General features: G+C 44.4%; 1 long non-coding RNA gene across 6 annotated transcripts in view; it reads right to left on the bottom strand.

Annotated features, from left to right (window-relative positions):
* Positions 1 to 3575: 3575 nt before the first annotated feature.
* LOC112997163 (uncharacterized) overlaps positions 3576 to 16671 on the bottom strand; it is a 90807-nt gene continuing 77711 nt past the window's right edge. For 5 of the 6 annotated variants that reach the window (XR_010388511.1, XR_010388512.1, XR_003262629.2 and 2 more), the window contains 2 exons: positions 5211 to 11620; positions 3576 to 3743 (listed from right to left, as the gene is read on the bottom strand). This is a non-coding gene — a long non-coding RNA (uncharacterized LOC112997163). The remainder of the gene's footprint in view (positions 3744 to 5210; positions 11621 to 16671) is intronic. The other variant, XR_010388514.1, reaches the window with a different exon arrangement.

Here is a 16671-nt window from a genome sequence, read left to right as displayed (position 1 = left end):
GTATTCCTTCTGAAATAGATAGCAATATCTTCCACAATCTTTTAGCTCAGAAAATATGCCTGCTACCTGTGACAATACCAATTGCCAAAAAGCTAAATAGTGAGAAAATGCTTAGATATGAAACATGCATAAGATTTACACAGTGTGTTGGCTTTGTGCTGGACACATAATACTTCTGGAGAGCTCTGGTATTACAGGACTCCATCAGCCACATACAGGCATTTCTGTATCACAGTCGTGCATGGCCACTTGTGACTGTCATTAAAGGTCACTAGCGCCATAGACAATACTTTGATATACAATATTCTGTGAAAGATCAAGCCTACCAAAAATAACAGATTTTTCACTACATCAAAGGCAGTTTACTGTCATTTAGTAAAGCACTTCTCCTTAGATCCTGGAGGAAGGAACAAACCTCGTAAAATAATAAATATTTTAGCATTTTATCTCTTGATGCCCTCTATCTATGGAGGTATTTATACGGCCCTCATAACTAGTCTCTGGGCACTTACCTGACCTGATTAGAGAACAGATCTACTAAACAAAGACATGATTTGTGTGGAAAACCAAACTCATCTTCTTAAAACAGCTTTCTGAAGGAGAGACAAACCTGTTAGGGGAGTGAAGTTAGTCGAAGAACATTTTGCTGCAACAAGGCCTTTTTGTTTAGTGGGACTCTGCTTGGTTGGTGCCATGTAATTTAAAGGATTTATCTCTTAAGAGACGACAGTAAAGCCAATCAAAACACTACGGGCATGACACTCCACTATATTTCAGATCTTTTGCATCATTTGAGTAGAGCAGAGGAGTTCATAAGCCTGAGTCTTTGGCCACCGGGGAGTTCCTCATGGGGCAAGGATATCAACGTAACAGTTGTATGTTACTACTCTTATAATCCCCTTGCAGAGAGCTTGGACAAATGTACATGACCAGGCCTGTGCTGTACTCCAGCTATTCCTGGCTGCCAGAGCAGGCTTTTGCAGCTATGTGCATGGCTGAGCAAACTCTGAAGCTGCTGCCACCAGTGCAGTAGTGTGCCTGGCTGAGCTTTTGCTCTGACCAGTGCAATACATTTGTATCAGCCCCAAGGGTCATGGACAGGGCAAAGGTAACTTCAGAGATTGCTGTGGGGGAGAACAGACCCTCTTCTGCCCACTGAGCCTTGGAGCAAAAAGGGTTGCTCATATTTCAGGCTGCTGTAGGCCCTTGGAGAGGAGCCTCACAGTCACCAGGGTGCCCATTTTCACTTCACACACTGGCTGGCACAGCGAGGGGGCATGAGATGCTGCCTGGTGAGCCCAGAGCCACTGGATCTGGGTGGCTGGGCTGGGGTCCTCCTCCATGGTCCATGAGGAGAGCGGTATGACCCCTGTCCCCTGCCAGCCTGGCTAAAGGCAGAAGCCTGCAGACTGTGGTGGGCAGACCTGGCACTGCCACAGTTCCTCACTCAGAGACCACATCAGCCTACCGGAGAGAAGAGCAGCGCTGGCTGCCTGTGGGGCTGAGGGATGCCCCGAGGAGAGCCCACCACCTGGGGAAGCTGGCTGCAGTGGGGGGGGGAGGAAGCCTTTTATCCTCTCTTATCAGCTCACCAGAGGGTACTGCTACCAGGGCTTTGGCAGCGAGGCAGCCACAGGCCTGGCTAATCAGGGGGGAGAAGGGATTAGCATATGAAATCTCATTAGGGAAGATGCCCTGTGAAACTGCAAGCATGTCCTCACGTCATTGACAGTGCGAGCTGCAGGGGTCTGATTACTCTCCCGTCCCCGGAGCACAGCCCTTTCGTGGGCCCTGGGAGGAGAGTTCCCCTGTGTCACCAGCCGGCATTTCCCCCTTTCCAAGGAGCTGATTTCCCAGACGTTGTGCAGGGGGCTCCCAGGCACTCCTGGCTCTGGGATTCCTCAGCCCTCCTGAGCATGCAAAGCCAGGCACACGTCCCAGCTGGCTTCCCCTGCCCGCCAGGTGCTGGCCCATGCTGCAGACCCCCCTCTTGCCCCCCCCCCCACGCCCCCCGAGCCAGCCAGAGCTCCAGCCCTACCAGGAGATCGCTGGTTGCCACCTGGCCCCCTCCTGCAGTCTCTCGGCTGCTACTCCAAGCCTCTCCCCCTTTTATGGCGCCGTGGCGTGGGAAGGGGGAAAGGAAGACGAATGCTAAGCCCTGTTACTCCCTGAAGGGGCTGTCTTCATTATTCTATATGCTGTTAAGGGTGGAAAATGAGCTCATGTCAGTGTACCTTCCTGAGCATGAGAGGCCACTGCCCTCAAAAGAAAGCCTGCACGATAAATCATTTGTGTGGATTCCCAGGGAAATCTTGGATACCAGGACTTGGAAGCAAGAGACACTGTGAAACACCCCCTTCCCTAGTATTTGAAGTAACATGATATTCTCCAGCATTTTCCAAAGTGGCATACCTATGCTGAGCGTAGCTTTTCTATCTTTAAGATTGCCTCAAATACCATCTAGATTACCTCAATCATTGACTTGGAGATGCCACTCAGGCAGAGAAAGACTGAAGCTTCCTCTTTTTGCAGTGCTTTTGTCCTGCAGAAAGCTGGAACACCCAAACCATCATAAAACCTCTCAAATAAAATCCTTTCAGGCTCCAGCTCAGAGTGCCACCTGCCATCATCATTTCCCCCAACTGTTCTCAGGAGATTCTTACAACAGATGCACCTGGGCTGGAGCCAAGTTGGCATGAAGTTTGCATGCATCTCAAGACATTTTATGACCTTAATAATGTTTAGCCGGAATAACTGGGGCTGTTTACAGCCCAGGCCCAACCTAGTTAAAAGCATTTCTTAGTAGGGCGGTGTGTGCATAATTCAACTTCTATCCCCTCACGTCTCTGTCATTGACCTTTCTGTGGGAGGAGAAGTGGTACAGAGACATGCAGATAGCAGTGTACACTCATGTGCCGTTGTGCTGGGACCATATCCATTACTAGCTTCTGCCCTTATTCTTAGAGGACGTGTTCCAGTAATAATATACCCCAGTGAACTTTTCCTTTATGAGATCATGATTTCTTCCATGGGAGGTTCAGTAGCATGTTACAACTTACTGGCCTTTAGCTGAGCAGTAACAATTTTTTCACTGTAGCAACCCAGTGTGGCAAAGTATTTTTAGGGGAAAAAGCAGTGGCCACCCTCTTAAACAAGGACTCACTTCCACTTTTACGCTTGCAAAACAAAATTTTTCTTGCACACAAGTGAATCTGCATTTTTATATAGCAGAATTTATACACCTGATTTATGCTTCCCAACAGACAGCTCTGAAGGCCAAATACTTGGACTGACAACCATGAAAAAATTGTGAGCACAGGAACAAAAAGCAAATGCTAATTTTGCTACACAAGTCCCTGAAAGGGAGGTTTATACTTTTGAAAATGCTTAAAGAGAAACTCACGATGTTGTGAATAAAGCATCAATATATTGTAGCCAGGACAGGACATTACTGTTGATTTATACTGATGTAATATAATCATGCTTGTTTTAATCATTTCAAAGGAAAGGTATTCACAGAAAAGTGCAGTGGCCGACTCAAGTTTTTGTCATTGCAAAACAATAAAACTGCTGAATTTATAGCTGTATAATCAAGTTTTTATTAACAACAAATGTAATCAGATAACAAAGTCCATTTCCTAAGCCTTTTCTCAAGACACGGTCTGGCCAAAGTTCTTCTCTCAGCTTTGTTTAGCTCAGATCCCAGATTGCATGAAAATGATTCTTGGTGTGAAAACTGCACCCTGCAGAGAGAGATTTAAGAAACTCTATCTTTTTAGCTGATCAAAGAGACAGTTAAGAGACAAGTTGATTGGAGTTAAAAAGTGTCTGCACAAGAGTATCTAGAATGAGATACTTCTTTACTCTGTGGCATAAAATCCAATAGCTGGAAGTTTCAGTGTGAAAAATATTAGAGCAGAAATGAGCCTTTAATAGTGAAAGTAAGCTAGCACTGTAGTAGATGCTCATGAGACTGGCAGATTTTCCTTTATCTGAAGTCTTTGGTCAGTGCTGGATTTTTCTAAAAACTATGGTTCATTCAGTCATGGATTATTTGTGGGAGAAAATAAAGGATGATTGTGTGAAGTGCTACCACCTGTGATTCGGCCCCAGTACATCTTCTCTTTAGGCAAACACCGTGCTATTCCTAGGGCCCCTGCTTTTTGCGTTGTCTGCATCAGTAGACCACAGCTGCTTTTTCTCCATGGCCTGTCTCAAAACATGCCTAAGGGCATGGGCTTTGGTTGCTACTCTGTGTAGAGGTGGAGCCTCAAGCACAACTGCTTTATTTTCCCAGGACCAGCAATCACTTTTAAAGCACCCCCATAAACTAGATGGTCCTTTCTTCAGGACCATGGGTATCTGGACATCTGGTGCCCCTCTCTATGTGTTTAGGGCATGTGGCTGGTGGTTTGGAAACATAATGTGCCTAGGGGTTGAGGTAGGAATCAGGAACAATTTTGCTCTTTACTTAGTACCAGAAGTGCACAGGAGACAAAAGATATATAACAAAGCTTTGCACACATTTCTTTCTCTCAATTTCGTCTCTATGCCAGGGTAATTTTGAGTTTGGGGCAGTTCCTGGGCTAGCTCGGGTGATAAACCAGCCTTGCTCCTGGTAAGAAATGCATGCTGGGATCTTCCTTTTCCTCCCCAAAACTTATTCTAGGTCCTTGGAAAAATCCTACGAGAGAGTCTTCTTCAAACTGTTTTTTTTAAATCTCCTCTGTTCTTTGCCCTGTCCTATTTCCATTCTCCAGTCTCCCTCTTTGTAGATATGAGCTACGTTCCCACCAACGTCATTAGCATATCAATTGTTTGCTCAAAGGACAGTCATTATGACTCTGTTAGTCTCTGTTATTACTCCGTTGCCCTTAGACTGGTGCTAGAGGCCTTGTCAGCAAAGGCAGAAACAGAAAACATTGCACGATAGTGCAATGACCATAGCAACAACATCACATTAATCAGGGTCTGTAGTCTGTGCAGACAAACTTCCCAAAGCATCACAACAGCACAATGCAAGAGACCATCACACTCCCTTTCAGCTAAGAAACTGCAAATCCCCCAGATATTCCCATCACACTCCCTTTCAGCTAAGAAACTGCAAATCCCCCAGATATTCCCTTCCAGATCTGTTTTCTCCAGGCAATCGAATCACCCAGGAACAAGCTAAACTCATATAACCCTTTCACAGGACAATCAACACTTACTGTCAAGGTGGGTGTTACAGCAGAAGACTTCTGGGCTACCTGAAGCATTTCATTTATGGACTGATGATTTATATTCCCCCATTCTAGGGAATATCCATCAAACAGATCGGTCCAAGCAGCAAAACTTACAGATCCCAGAGGACATCTGAAAAATAGGCTGATTGAACTGTTAGGAAAAGAATAACAGCAATTTGTTTATATTGAGCAAATACCTACCTAGCTACCTACCTACATATATATATATACACACATATATATGAGGCTCACCATCTGTTCCAAGACCAGTGACATGACTGTGGTCTCGTGAAGTCAAAGTGCACAAGATACATTTTTACCATGGTTGATTTGTCAAGGTATTAATGTCCTCAGGGGGTGGAACATATTTTTGAAGTAATCAGCTCAAGTTCAATCATTTGCCATTGCTGCCACTACAAAATAACTGGTAGTCAGGGAATGCACATAGGTTTCTGTATACAGCATCAACAAGTCATGCACAATGTAGGTAGACTGAGAAACACAAACAAGTTTATATTCTGGTTATCTTAACCATATCACTGGTTAAGAGGATGGAAGTCATTGCTGGCTTATTTAGGAGTGGAAAATGAGACAAAAATGGCTTCCAAGACAGATATTTCTTATAGAAAGATAGATAAATTCAGGAGATGGGACAGCCTGAAACTGCTGGTTCCTGATCTTCCTGTCTTATCTTCTCAGTCTCCTATGCCCCCAGAAAGTAAAAGCCTTAAAGCAGATTCCAGTCAACCAGGGGCATGGACTGTGATATGGACGACACTCTCAAGGGTAACTTCATGACACTGCAGTTCTCCCAGGAAGGTCCACAGACTTTTCTGAGCAGGGGGACCAACCTAAGAGGTCACCATGAGAGCAGTGCGGCAGAGAAGATCTCAGAAGGAAGATGGACTCCTTCCCCCAGACTAGCCCTTTGCCTCCATAGCCAGCTGATTTAAAAAATCTACCTGGATTCTTTTCTTTAGAAAGGTGGGAGACAGAGGCAAGAGGAAGGCTGGAGACAGGCCTTCAGCAGAGGGAGGCTCCAGACTTTGAAAATGGTATCATCTAGGCTCAAATATCAAATAGCTAAAATCCAGCCATGGAAAGGGTGCAGGGAACTGAGCACAACAGACAGGCAACAAACTATCCCACTGGCCGCTGAGCAGGGGCCAGGGCTGTGAGCTGGATGCTGAATGTGCTCTCTGACTGGCACGGACATCAACTGAGTCCTCTCTGTGAGGCAGAAGGAGTGCCAGAGATGGGAGGTGCCCACTGGTAAAGACAGAATCAACAAACACTGGAGGAAGAGACTGGGAGAACATGTACCTGCTGTTATACTGAATTACCAATGAGAGGAAGTCTGACAAGGATGATCAGGACTTTTGGGGGACACACTGGGAATGCCACTGGCTCCCAGAGGTTACAACCAAAACAGAGTAGCAAATTCCTCCCTGTATTTCACGTTTGCCCCTTCCACGGAGGAGGAGGACAGTGTTCATGCTACAGTGATGATGTTGCAGCTGTGACAGGCTAGCAGTTAGCAGACAGCTGTGGTGTCAGCTCAAAGGTCAACTTGCCTCTCCAGAAGAGGCCTTTGGATAGCAGTGCACAGACACGGACTCCATGAGGAAAGCCACTCAGCCTGCAAGGAAAGCAAAAGGAGATCTCCCTGGGACTGAAGCCCAGTGTTTCCAATTTGTGGCCGTGGCACATTTGTGTTTGCAAAGCAGTGTTCAGTCAGCCACAAGTCACAAGGCTCAACCCTTTTGGACTGTGCTTCAGGAGCCTGAAACAAACAAACATAAAATCATGAGATAAGAAAAAAATAAAATTTGCTGGGGAAATACTCCCAAGCATTAAAGCAGAAAATGGCGAAGTTTTCATAAATCAGTGGGCAAGCCAAGTTCTATCCCTGGGTCTTCTCTGAATCCTCATATGGTGTCTCCACCTATGGCTTACTGCTGAGAGAGAGTGGGCTCCTGTTCATGGCACAACATGGCTCAGCCTCGTGGGACCCACAGTGCCCACTGGGGCAGGATCCAAGGCTTAGCCGTTTCTCACCTTGTGCCTGAATGTCCCTGGTCTGCAGACCACTGGGCTCAGTCTAGATATGAGCCAGACTACTAGCAATAAAGGCAATAAGAAGATTGGAGCTGGAGAGTGGTCTTCAGGCTGGAGGTAACATGATCCTGTAGGTATCACCTTAGCAGTCAAGTTCATTAACTTATTTATGTAAAGTAGAGCAGATAGGAATCACCTCCTTCTTGAAAGATAAATGGCAAGCTGCCGAGGGGGGGAACATCCGGTCTGGCATGCACACAAGAGGATAAGAAGTTGTAGACCCTTTTCACAGCTCAGTTGTTGATGCACAGACATGTTGAATAGGGTATTTCTTCATGGACCAGCTCTATATTTGGGCAATGTGAAAAATTAACTCCCTCGCTTTTGCAAAGCACTTTGAGATGTCGAGTGCTCATACACATCTGAGGGATGTTCTGTCCCACCAAGGATACTGAAGTTCCCAAATTACGTGTAGCCTTCTACTGGCAAAGGGATGCCTCTGACCTTTAGGGCCTCCTTGTGAGAGTGCATCATGTTAGTTCACAGCTTGGTGGCCTCCAGTTCTTTTCTGGGTAGAGCCCTGACAGCTCTGCTATTCACAGACTGGGTCTCTGGCTTCAGCAGCATTGGTTCACAGGAGTCTTTCACGGAGCTCAAATGCATTAGAATGCTGATTAGAAACATAGCCCTCCTGAGAACTATGAAACAGTGGATATTTCTCTCTAACTCAAGACAGGATTTTCAGAGCAAGGCAGCACTTTATTTAACTCGCTGAAACAACAATTTTGAGGCCTGAAGCTGAAATAGATAGGCTAAGGTCATATGCCAGCCCTTGTTATCAGGCGTACCTGCTTCCAGGTAATATCTTTATATTATTGAATATAACAGTTATTTCCTAATATCAATATTTATTATATATAATATAATATGCATAATTTATTTTAAATAAATATTTACTACTTATCCAGTCACTTACCATTGACTTTTGTCACAAAAGCTAGTTGCTATTCTCATTAAAATACTTCTCCACAAATCCATCTTGGTTCATCTGAGAGCAAGGTGTTCCCTGGGTATATCTAGATTTTGTCCTACCAGTGTTGGTGAGGTTTGGCTGTCAGCATTGACCTCTCCATCTTCTGTTTCCCAGGTCTATCCTCTGTTGGCCAGGAGCTACTACCAGTGAATGTGCAGCTATTGGTGGTTGATCATGACCCCCTCTAAACCTTGCCAGCCCTTGCCAGCTCATTCATATCAATCCAGATTTTCACACACAACAAATGTCCAGCCGTTTCTCCCTTAACCTGGAGAAAAAATTACTATTGGTAGGTTGCAGTGCAACACTGAGGGGGAAAAATTCATAAGAATTAGAAAATTACAGAATTTTACCATATTTTCTGCAAAAGCTTTTAAACAGATGACAGGCTTCGGATTGTCTCTTGGCACAGAACTGACTTCCCAAATAAAAGCTAATTATTACTTGAAACTGTAGTGTCCCAGAAGGATCCTTTGCCGACCTATGCTGCTGCAAACGGCAACAGCAATGACCCGTTAAGGCTGTGTACGCAGCTAGCAATTGTAATGCTCGATATTATTAGAGGCCACAATAGTGGCATCTGCTACATGTTACTGCTATATGTTATTCCACAAATCCACTTCTGAAAGGGAGCAGTTCCTTGGGTAAAGCTGCATTTCTACTGTCAGTTTAGGCCATGCATTTCTTGCAGGTCAAAACAATTCCAAAATCTTTCTTGAATTTCTCATTAGGTTTCTATTTCTTTTCTGTATTCTCTTAGCAGTGCAGTAACAACTGGTGTTACCATGGCAAGAACAAGCTTTCCCTGTTTGTGCAAGGCTGAAAAACGGTGTCCTTTCTAAGGAGTAGGGTAGACAGCAACCCAACAGAGTAACTATCATAGAAAGCAAGGGAAGAAAACAGACCCCAGACAGAGCTGAAGCCCTCAGAAAAGTTTTCCTAGCTCTCAGCATAGCCTGCAGTTTAACTCATGGGCTTCACTTTCCATCCTGACTAGTCTGCTAACCTTCCTGAGTACTGATACTAGGATGATATTACCAGAAATATAAGACCAGGCATATGAACATGATTTGCACATAATTCGAAGTAGGAAAATAACTTCTTAGAGAAGGCAGCAGCTCAAAATGCATTTGTTGAGATGTGACATGCAGCAGTACCTAAATTAATTACTTTCCAAAATCCTGAGACACAGCATGGCTTTATTTGCAGAGGACACTACCAGGCCAAACTAAAGAACTTGGAGGAATATGACCACTTGCCTTATGGGCAGACACTCTGGACGCTTTTGATGCTCTTCAGAAGGTAAGCAACTGATTGCTTTCCTGATTCACCAGGGGCATTGTAGACAGCAAGTGTTATTTCAAACACTTTGATCTGTGGAAATAGAGGCTCACCCCCTCTAGAATTAGGCAAGAGGAGATCTGAAACACAGACTGCTGTTCCCTTTTCTTTGCTATCATCTTTGGTGTCCTTAACCCAGGGCTCAAGCTCAGGTGAGCACTGTGTCACATGCAGGGTGCACAGTATTTATAGTTACTACTATTTTGGCATCTAATAACATCCTTCCAGGATGCTACAGTTTCAAGTATGGCTTTATGTGTTAAAGATGCCAGTCACTGTGATATATAGTACACTGCCTAGGGCCTGCCAGAGTGATTTTTTGCCTGCAGAGCTTTGGGCAGCTCTTTGCAGACTGGTGGGTGAATTGTGATTACTAGCAGTGGGGAGACAGAGGAACACGCCAGCAGAGGGGGCAGGACAGGGACTGCACCAATAGACGAACAAGCAAACCACTTGTTATAATGTGCAGGCTTTGCTCACCCAGGAAACAAGCCAAGATGAGTGTTAATGCAAAGGTGGGGCCATTGCAAGGATATGGATTTGGGGGGATGCCTAGCACTCTGGCCCCTCTGGGAAGGATGCAATTGATTCCCCAGTCTGGAAGAAACTACTTTGCTGCCTTTTCCTTCTGTTACATTGTGAGGTTTTAGGGATGATAAAGTGTCCTGCCGAACAGGCCTTACAGGCAGCAGTCTGCTGCCTCTGCCTCACTCTGCTTGCTTTTGTAACCTTTGAGCAAAGCATCTGCAAGCCTCATACCCCCAAATCTTGTCCACTGTAGGTGAGGAGTCTCATTTCTGGGATTCTATTGAGCTGAGAGCTGCTGAGGGTGAGCATTTCACTTACATCCCAACCAAAGTTTTTTTAAAAAAGGAGCTAAGGTTTCTTTGTGTTTATGCAGAACAGTGGAGATGTGCAGGACCTGTTTCATAAGAGGTCACACTCTCCCTCTTGATTCGTCTCCAGCCCTGTAAAAAAGAACCAGTCTAACACAAGGTGGGTATCTATAAATGATACCCCAGAACTACATTTACGGGACGATTCTTGCCTGACACTTGAGTCTTTATGAGGCAGGTGAAAGCTGAAGCCACAGACACGTGTATAGCCAAAGGTTTGGTTGAACTGGATGTGCCTTTCTTCAGCATCAGAACTGAGGGTCATAATTGTACTTGCTTTGAATTTTGCTCTCAAACAACCAGTCTGAAATCTAAATGGCCTTTACCATGTACATCTCCAGTAGCTGTGGCAATTGTACATGCAGGTTAGGAAAGACTGGGCTTATTATAAAACTACTTTGTTTCACTTGCTCGGATGTTTTCTATATTCAGCAAAGCTTTCATTGGCTTGTGCTTTATGAGGAGCTGGCACAGCACTTGGTGATGAATTGTCCACACTCAATGGAAGCATTGCTGAAAGTAGAAAGGGATAAAAGAGAGATCCCCTTATTTTCACTTGAGAGAGAAAATGCACAGCTTTATCACAGCAGATCAAACATGCTCTTTTTTAGGGAGCAGCTACGTAGGGCAGAGACTCTTCTACTCTCTCTTCAGCACAGCTGGGCTCAGTCCTGCTGGTGCTGCCCAAGGACTCTCCCAGGCATCCCTGGAGATTCGAGGACCAGTGAACCGCTTTCATCCCTGAGCATTTCGTACACACTGAGCATTCAGCTCTCAGGCCAGAACGATCCTGCATGGCTCCTTAGGGCATTTCAGGCCATTGCTCGTGGGCCTTCTTACATGGTCTCTGGACCCATTTGGAAAGCAGCGGTCTACAGAAAGACAAAGGGCTAAAACAGTAGCAGAGCCTTTTTGGTGAGATAACCTCAAAAAGAAGTGGGGCTATGAAAACACAGCCTTTGCAAAATATCCGAAGTCTGCCAGTAGCGTAAAGCATCCGTCGTAGATTGCCCCTGCAATGAGCCAAACTCCCACAAAAGCAATTGTTCTGGTTCCATTGTCCAACACTGTAAAAAAGAAAAAGAAAAGCACCATTAAAAGAATACATTTCACACAAAAGGCAGGGCATGTTGAATTCATTTTTAAGGTATTGACCATATGGTCATTTCCATTTCAGAAAACTTGCATTCGGCAGGGTCCCAAGCGCAGACAAACAAATGATAATGACACAGACAAAATGAATGATAAATGAGCATCTGCTTCCTTAAAACCCAGTGTTTGACATAGTTTGTTTTCTTAAGCAATTAAAACACATCTTGGCAGTCTCCAGCCCATTCCAGAAGGGGACCAGTATCTCTTCCTTTCACTTTGATTAAATGTTTGCTTTGATAAAATACTTAGTAATATGCTTTATTTAAAGTTAACTCATTCACAGAAGAGACCTGACTAATGCAGGAGGATTTGTACTTTTGTGGGCGTCCAACATTTCTTTACTCCTTGTTCTGACATTCAAGGAGGCTTTATAAGTTTCCCAACAAACTGAGGTTACTTTAAGGAGAAGAGATTATCCTTCAATTAAAGCCGATCAAAAAAATTCTCCTGTAGTCTTCTATCATCCTAATGGACAACTGAAATTGCCTCAAGTATTGCCAAGAATTGCCCATTAATCTCTGAAGTGTTGCAGGTGCATTTCTCAGCACAAAGGGCATCCTGTTTAAAAGGGGTAGAAATACCACTAATATACAAAATGGCTACCATATCTTTCGAGCTTCCTCCCCATAGGTGCTCTGTAAATGTCTCTGTATATGTTTGACTACTTGTCTGCCTTCCAGAGTTTTCCCACAGGTATGCTCCAATCAGCAATAATTAAAAACAAAATAGGCTAATCACGCTGCACTCCCAAGGGTTTCTAACTTACATGAAAAGCCTATTGGAATGCACTAATGCTTTTTCTATTTTAAAAGGGAACTGATTATTTGGCCCAGTCCAGCAATATGAAAATTCAGTGGGTGAGAAAGAATTTTATGAATAAACAGTGAGAAGTATTTCATTTGGCATTGACAAGCAGAGCACTGGAGAAGCAGCCATTTTGCTGAAATATGGTATTTATGCTACTTTGACATTGTACTTTGTTTAAATACATTAACTGGCCAAAATGCTTGGTATTCAGCATTTCCCCATCTGCAGAGTATGTGGCCTTGTCTGTAATATCAGAATTCAGGGGAAGAGACAACAATTTTGGTGCCTAGTTGGATAGCATTCATTTGGATGACTGAAGAATGGAGAGATGGAGCAAAGACCTCTGTTGACTTTCGGCAGTGTTGGTCTGGGCCTTCAAACCATCAGTTAGGTATGAGGTGTCTCATTTGGAACTACTGATGAAATTCGACAGCTTTTACGTTGAATGCACTTCTGGTTTACTCTCACCACGAAATTTGGTGAGAAGTGATATCTTGTCGAAAGATCCCCTCTTTGAAGACATTACTTTCTATCAAGCCTAGTCCATCTGGGCATGATATTGTTTCAAAGAGCAGGATGGATTTTAACAGGAGGAAGATCTGTGTACTAGAGTATTATTTATATTAAGAAATAATAGCACTGACATGCCAGGGTGTGTTACAAAAATTGAGTATTCAAATAGACAGGGTAAATTCTGCTTATGCAAAACATTCTAATCATTTTTTTCCACCCAGAAATGTAAAAAAAAAGTCTGAACTCTGTAACTTTAATTTGCAATATAAATAACATTATGGTGCTACCAGCAGGGTTACATTCCCCTTGTTCAGAGAAGGCCAAGTCAACATGAGCCCATTTCTGCACTACTAAAAAGACTGAGAAAAGATTGCCAAATATGAAACTCCCCTCCACTCTGGCCTGCTTTTAGGCCCACATCCTTCAAGAAATGCTAAATAGATGACAAAAAGCAGAAAAGTGGTACAACTTCTCTCTACAGTATGATGCAGTTGGACCGTGAGGTGGTTCAAAAAAACTGTTTGACTGTATGTTGTAATAGCCTCAGGAATGCACAGAGGGTGGGATGCCCCATCTCAGCTGAGGAGCAGCATCTTGGTAATAAGGTGGCCAGGCAGGATGGCAAGGCTCTGCTTCCATCTCCTGCTTGAGCAGGCTGCGAGGGGTGAGCAGGACTCATGCTTGCCTCTGCAACTGGGGAAATTTAATCCTTACGGGATCAGGCAACATCACCAAAACTCAGCACTGTGTGAAATGCTGGAAATGGAGTATGTCCTGAGGGATGCTCCCAGCATCCACTGAGGAATATGCCTCCCGCAGAAAGCACAGCACAAAAAGGGGGATGCCAGCTGAATCAGGTACGTAGCAGTGTGGGAGAAAGGAAAACCAGAGACCTCCTGTGCACTGCCTGCTTCACAGCTTTTTCTAACTTTCTCACCAATTTCCTTTTCTAGCTGGAAACTTCTCAAGCTTAGCTACCAGCTGAAGCCACATAGCAAAACATATGCGTAATTCATTCGTGCATATAGAGCTAATTACATGCTCCACTGGTTGGCTAAAGGAATTCACACATCCCACCAGCCAAATAGTTTTGGACCAAGGAGTTTACAAGCTAAGGAGTCGATATTACATTACCTAAAATTTTTAGTAAAAGCATGACTGTGAGAGGAAAAAATACACATACAGCTAGGGAAAGTTTGAATGCCCCCTAGAAATGAACCATCTGAGCAAGTTCATTACAGATGATGTCCATATGGTATTCTGCAGGCAGGTGTGAACTTGCTCTGTCTGCATTCAGAGCTGGCCAAACACAAGGAAGTCTTGGACAAGTGAGGTCATTAACTCCAGTTCTGCATGCTGTTAACACAGCTCTCCAACTTGGGCATTGGGAGACCTTCTGTACGTCTGCCCATGTAGCAGATATTCATACAGGAGCATCCGCCTTTAACACTGACACATCTTTGCAAAGAATGGGGCTTTGTTTAAGAAGAGCTACCAACTATTCACTACCAGAGAGCCCAAAAAGGAATTCAGACATGATACTATTGCATGGAGCCCTCTGCTTGTCATTTGTCTGAATGGCCAATAATTACAGTTGAAGCTAAATGACCCAGTTAAGGCTTTTTGTCAATCCCAAAGGTCTAAAAGTTGGCTATGAAATCCATATGCAGGCACTTCAATAAAAACACTTTGATTTCGGAGTATCCAAGCCTCCCAGCTCTGCTCGGGACAATTAGAGGTGGGCAGCATATGTGAAACTCACTCTTTCAGATGTGTGGCCATGAATGTCCAACAGCCCACTTTAGGCACCAGAGTTTGCAAAAGCCAGTGCTGAAGCTGGTGCAGCAGTGAGCAGTACCTATAAGATGTCAGCTGGCAGAAGCCACATGAAGGAATTGAAATTCTAGCCTTGTTGTTCTGCGTCTGGCTGCCAGATCCTGACTTGGTTTTTGTCTCTTGCCTCCTCCTCCCCCACCCTCCATTTTAATTCCTTTCCATTCCTTTCACCCTGCTATGGTCTTTGACATGCTCTCATCCCTCCTGGTTTCTTCCTTGAGAACATGCTCTTGCGGGCGAAAGAAGACAGAGTGAAACATTAGACTGCATGTTACAATGATTAAAAGGCATGTAAGAAAACCAAGGCTGTCGTTTTAATCTCTCACTAATGTTCATTGGCATGTCTTTAAGATAGGGTACCGTGCTGACAATAGTGATGGACAGGGTGTGAGACTGGCCCCTTGAACCCAGGGGCCTCCCAGGAATAGATCATGTCTAGACCTGGTTTGCATCAAGGGCCAAACCGGATAAGCTGATTAGCCAATTAGAAATAGTTCAGCTAGTGGAGTAGAGGGACCAAAGAGGGCTGAAACTGGAGGTCATGTGGATATCACAACTGATTAATAAGCCCACAGTAATGGGGAACTTGGGAGGGGCTGGAGCTGAATGAGAAGGAGGAGCCCAAGTACAAAACCAGGAGATGAAGAGAAGACTTTTTTTGTGTTTTTTTTTTCCCTAGAACCTGAACGAGAAAGATCAAACATCAAACCTAAATGTGCAGAACAGTGATATTTGATCCCCCACCAAAATATTTCTAGTATGTCCTTTAAATGTCATAGAAAAAAAAGTCTCACTCTAGAGGCTTCATTTCCTGTCTTTGCTAGTGTATTACTTTTCTTTGCTTCATTCCTGTCAGTCCTTACCATATATGGATAATACTAACAGTAACCATGTTTTTCATCATGAAACTACTAGAATTTTCCATTGTGGGCACCGTTAGTCAGGGATCTTGTGAATCATAGGAGTTTAAAATTACTTACTTGGAAGACCATTGAAAGTAAAACAGAATGAATGCAAAGGTGATAACTTTTAAGAAATGGAAAAAATGCAAATCTGAATTCCCTTTGGAAAGGCACCATCTCTGCGTCACCAGTTCCCTAAATCCAGGTCTTACCTTATTAAAGGTAATCAGGCTATTGCTTTTTTCCTTGCCTCCTGAGAACACAAAAGACCATGACCTTTCCTGTGATGCGCCTGGCTGACAGGAGAGCATTATGCACCATCATTGCATTCCTGGCTGGTTAAGACTTAAAAAAGACATTCCCTCACACTGAGAAACATGCTGCACTGAATCCTGTGCTGTCTCACTGTTTGTTCAGTCCACCTGGAGACAGTAAGGCTGCAGAAAGGTAAAACGAGGGGCCCGTTTGTGTGCACACAGGTGGAAGCAGGTGCTGAAATGCTGGCCTGTATCTCACACCTGCCGTGCTCCCTGCTCCCATTAGCATTTCAGAGAGAGGGGGGAAATCCACCGTCTGCCCAGGTCATCTGCAGCCCAGTGGGTATCTCCCACCCAGGCATACCTGAGGCATTCAGGAGCTGTCAAGCGAGACATCAAACATCCCCAAATGGCAGAGAACAACAATCCATGATGCAGCAGGAATACCTATTTTGAGCATGTAGGAGCCATGTCTGGTTTTTTTTAAAGAAGGGGCATGCCCAAGAGTTGCTCAGACTCAAAACAGGATGTAGGTGGATAACTCCTGTAGTCTTCTTCATTTTAAATATTGGCTTTATCTCTGTGGTTCAGATGCCAGAGTTGTGCATTCAGCTAGCCAGGCCTTTCAGAGAAGCTGCCCAGGCTGTCTGC

The sequence above is a fragment of the Dromaius novaehollandiae genome, chromosome 3 (genome assembly GCF_036370855.1).
Source record: "Dromaius novaehollandiae isolate bDroNov1 chromosome 3, bDroNov1.hap1, whole genome shotgun sequence".
Taxonomy (NCBI): domain Eukaryota; kingdom Metazoa; phylum Chordata; class Aves; order Casuariiformes; family Dromaiidae; genus Dromaius; species Dromaius novaehollandiae.
This window is presented reverse-complemented; position numbering and strand designations above follow the sequence as displayed.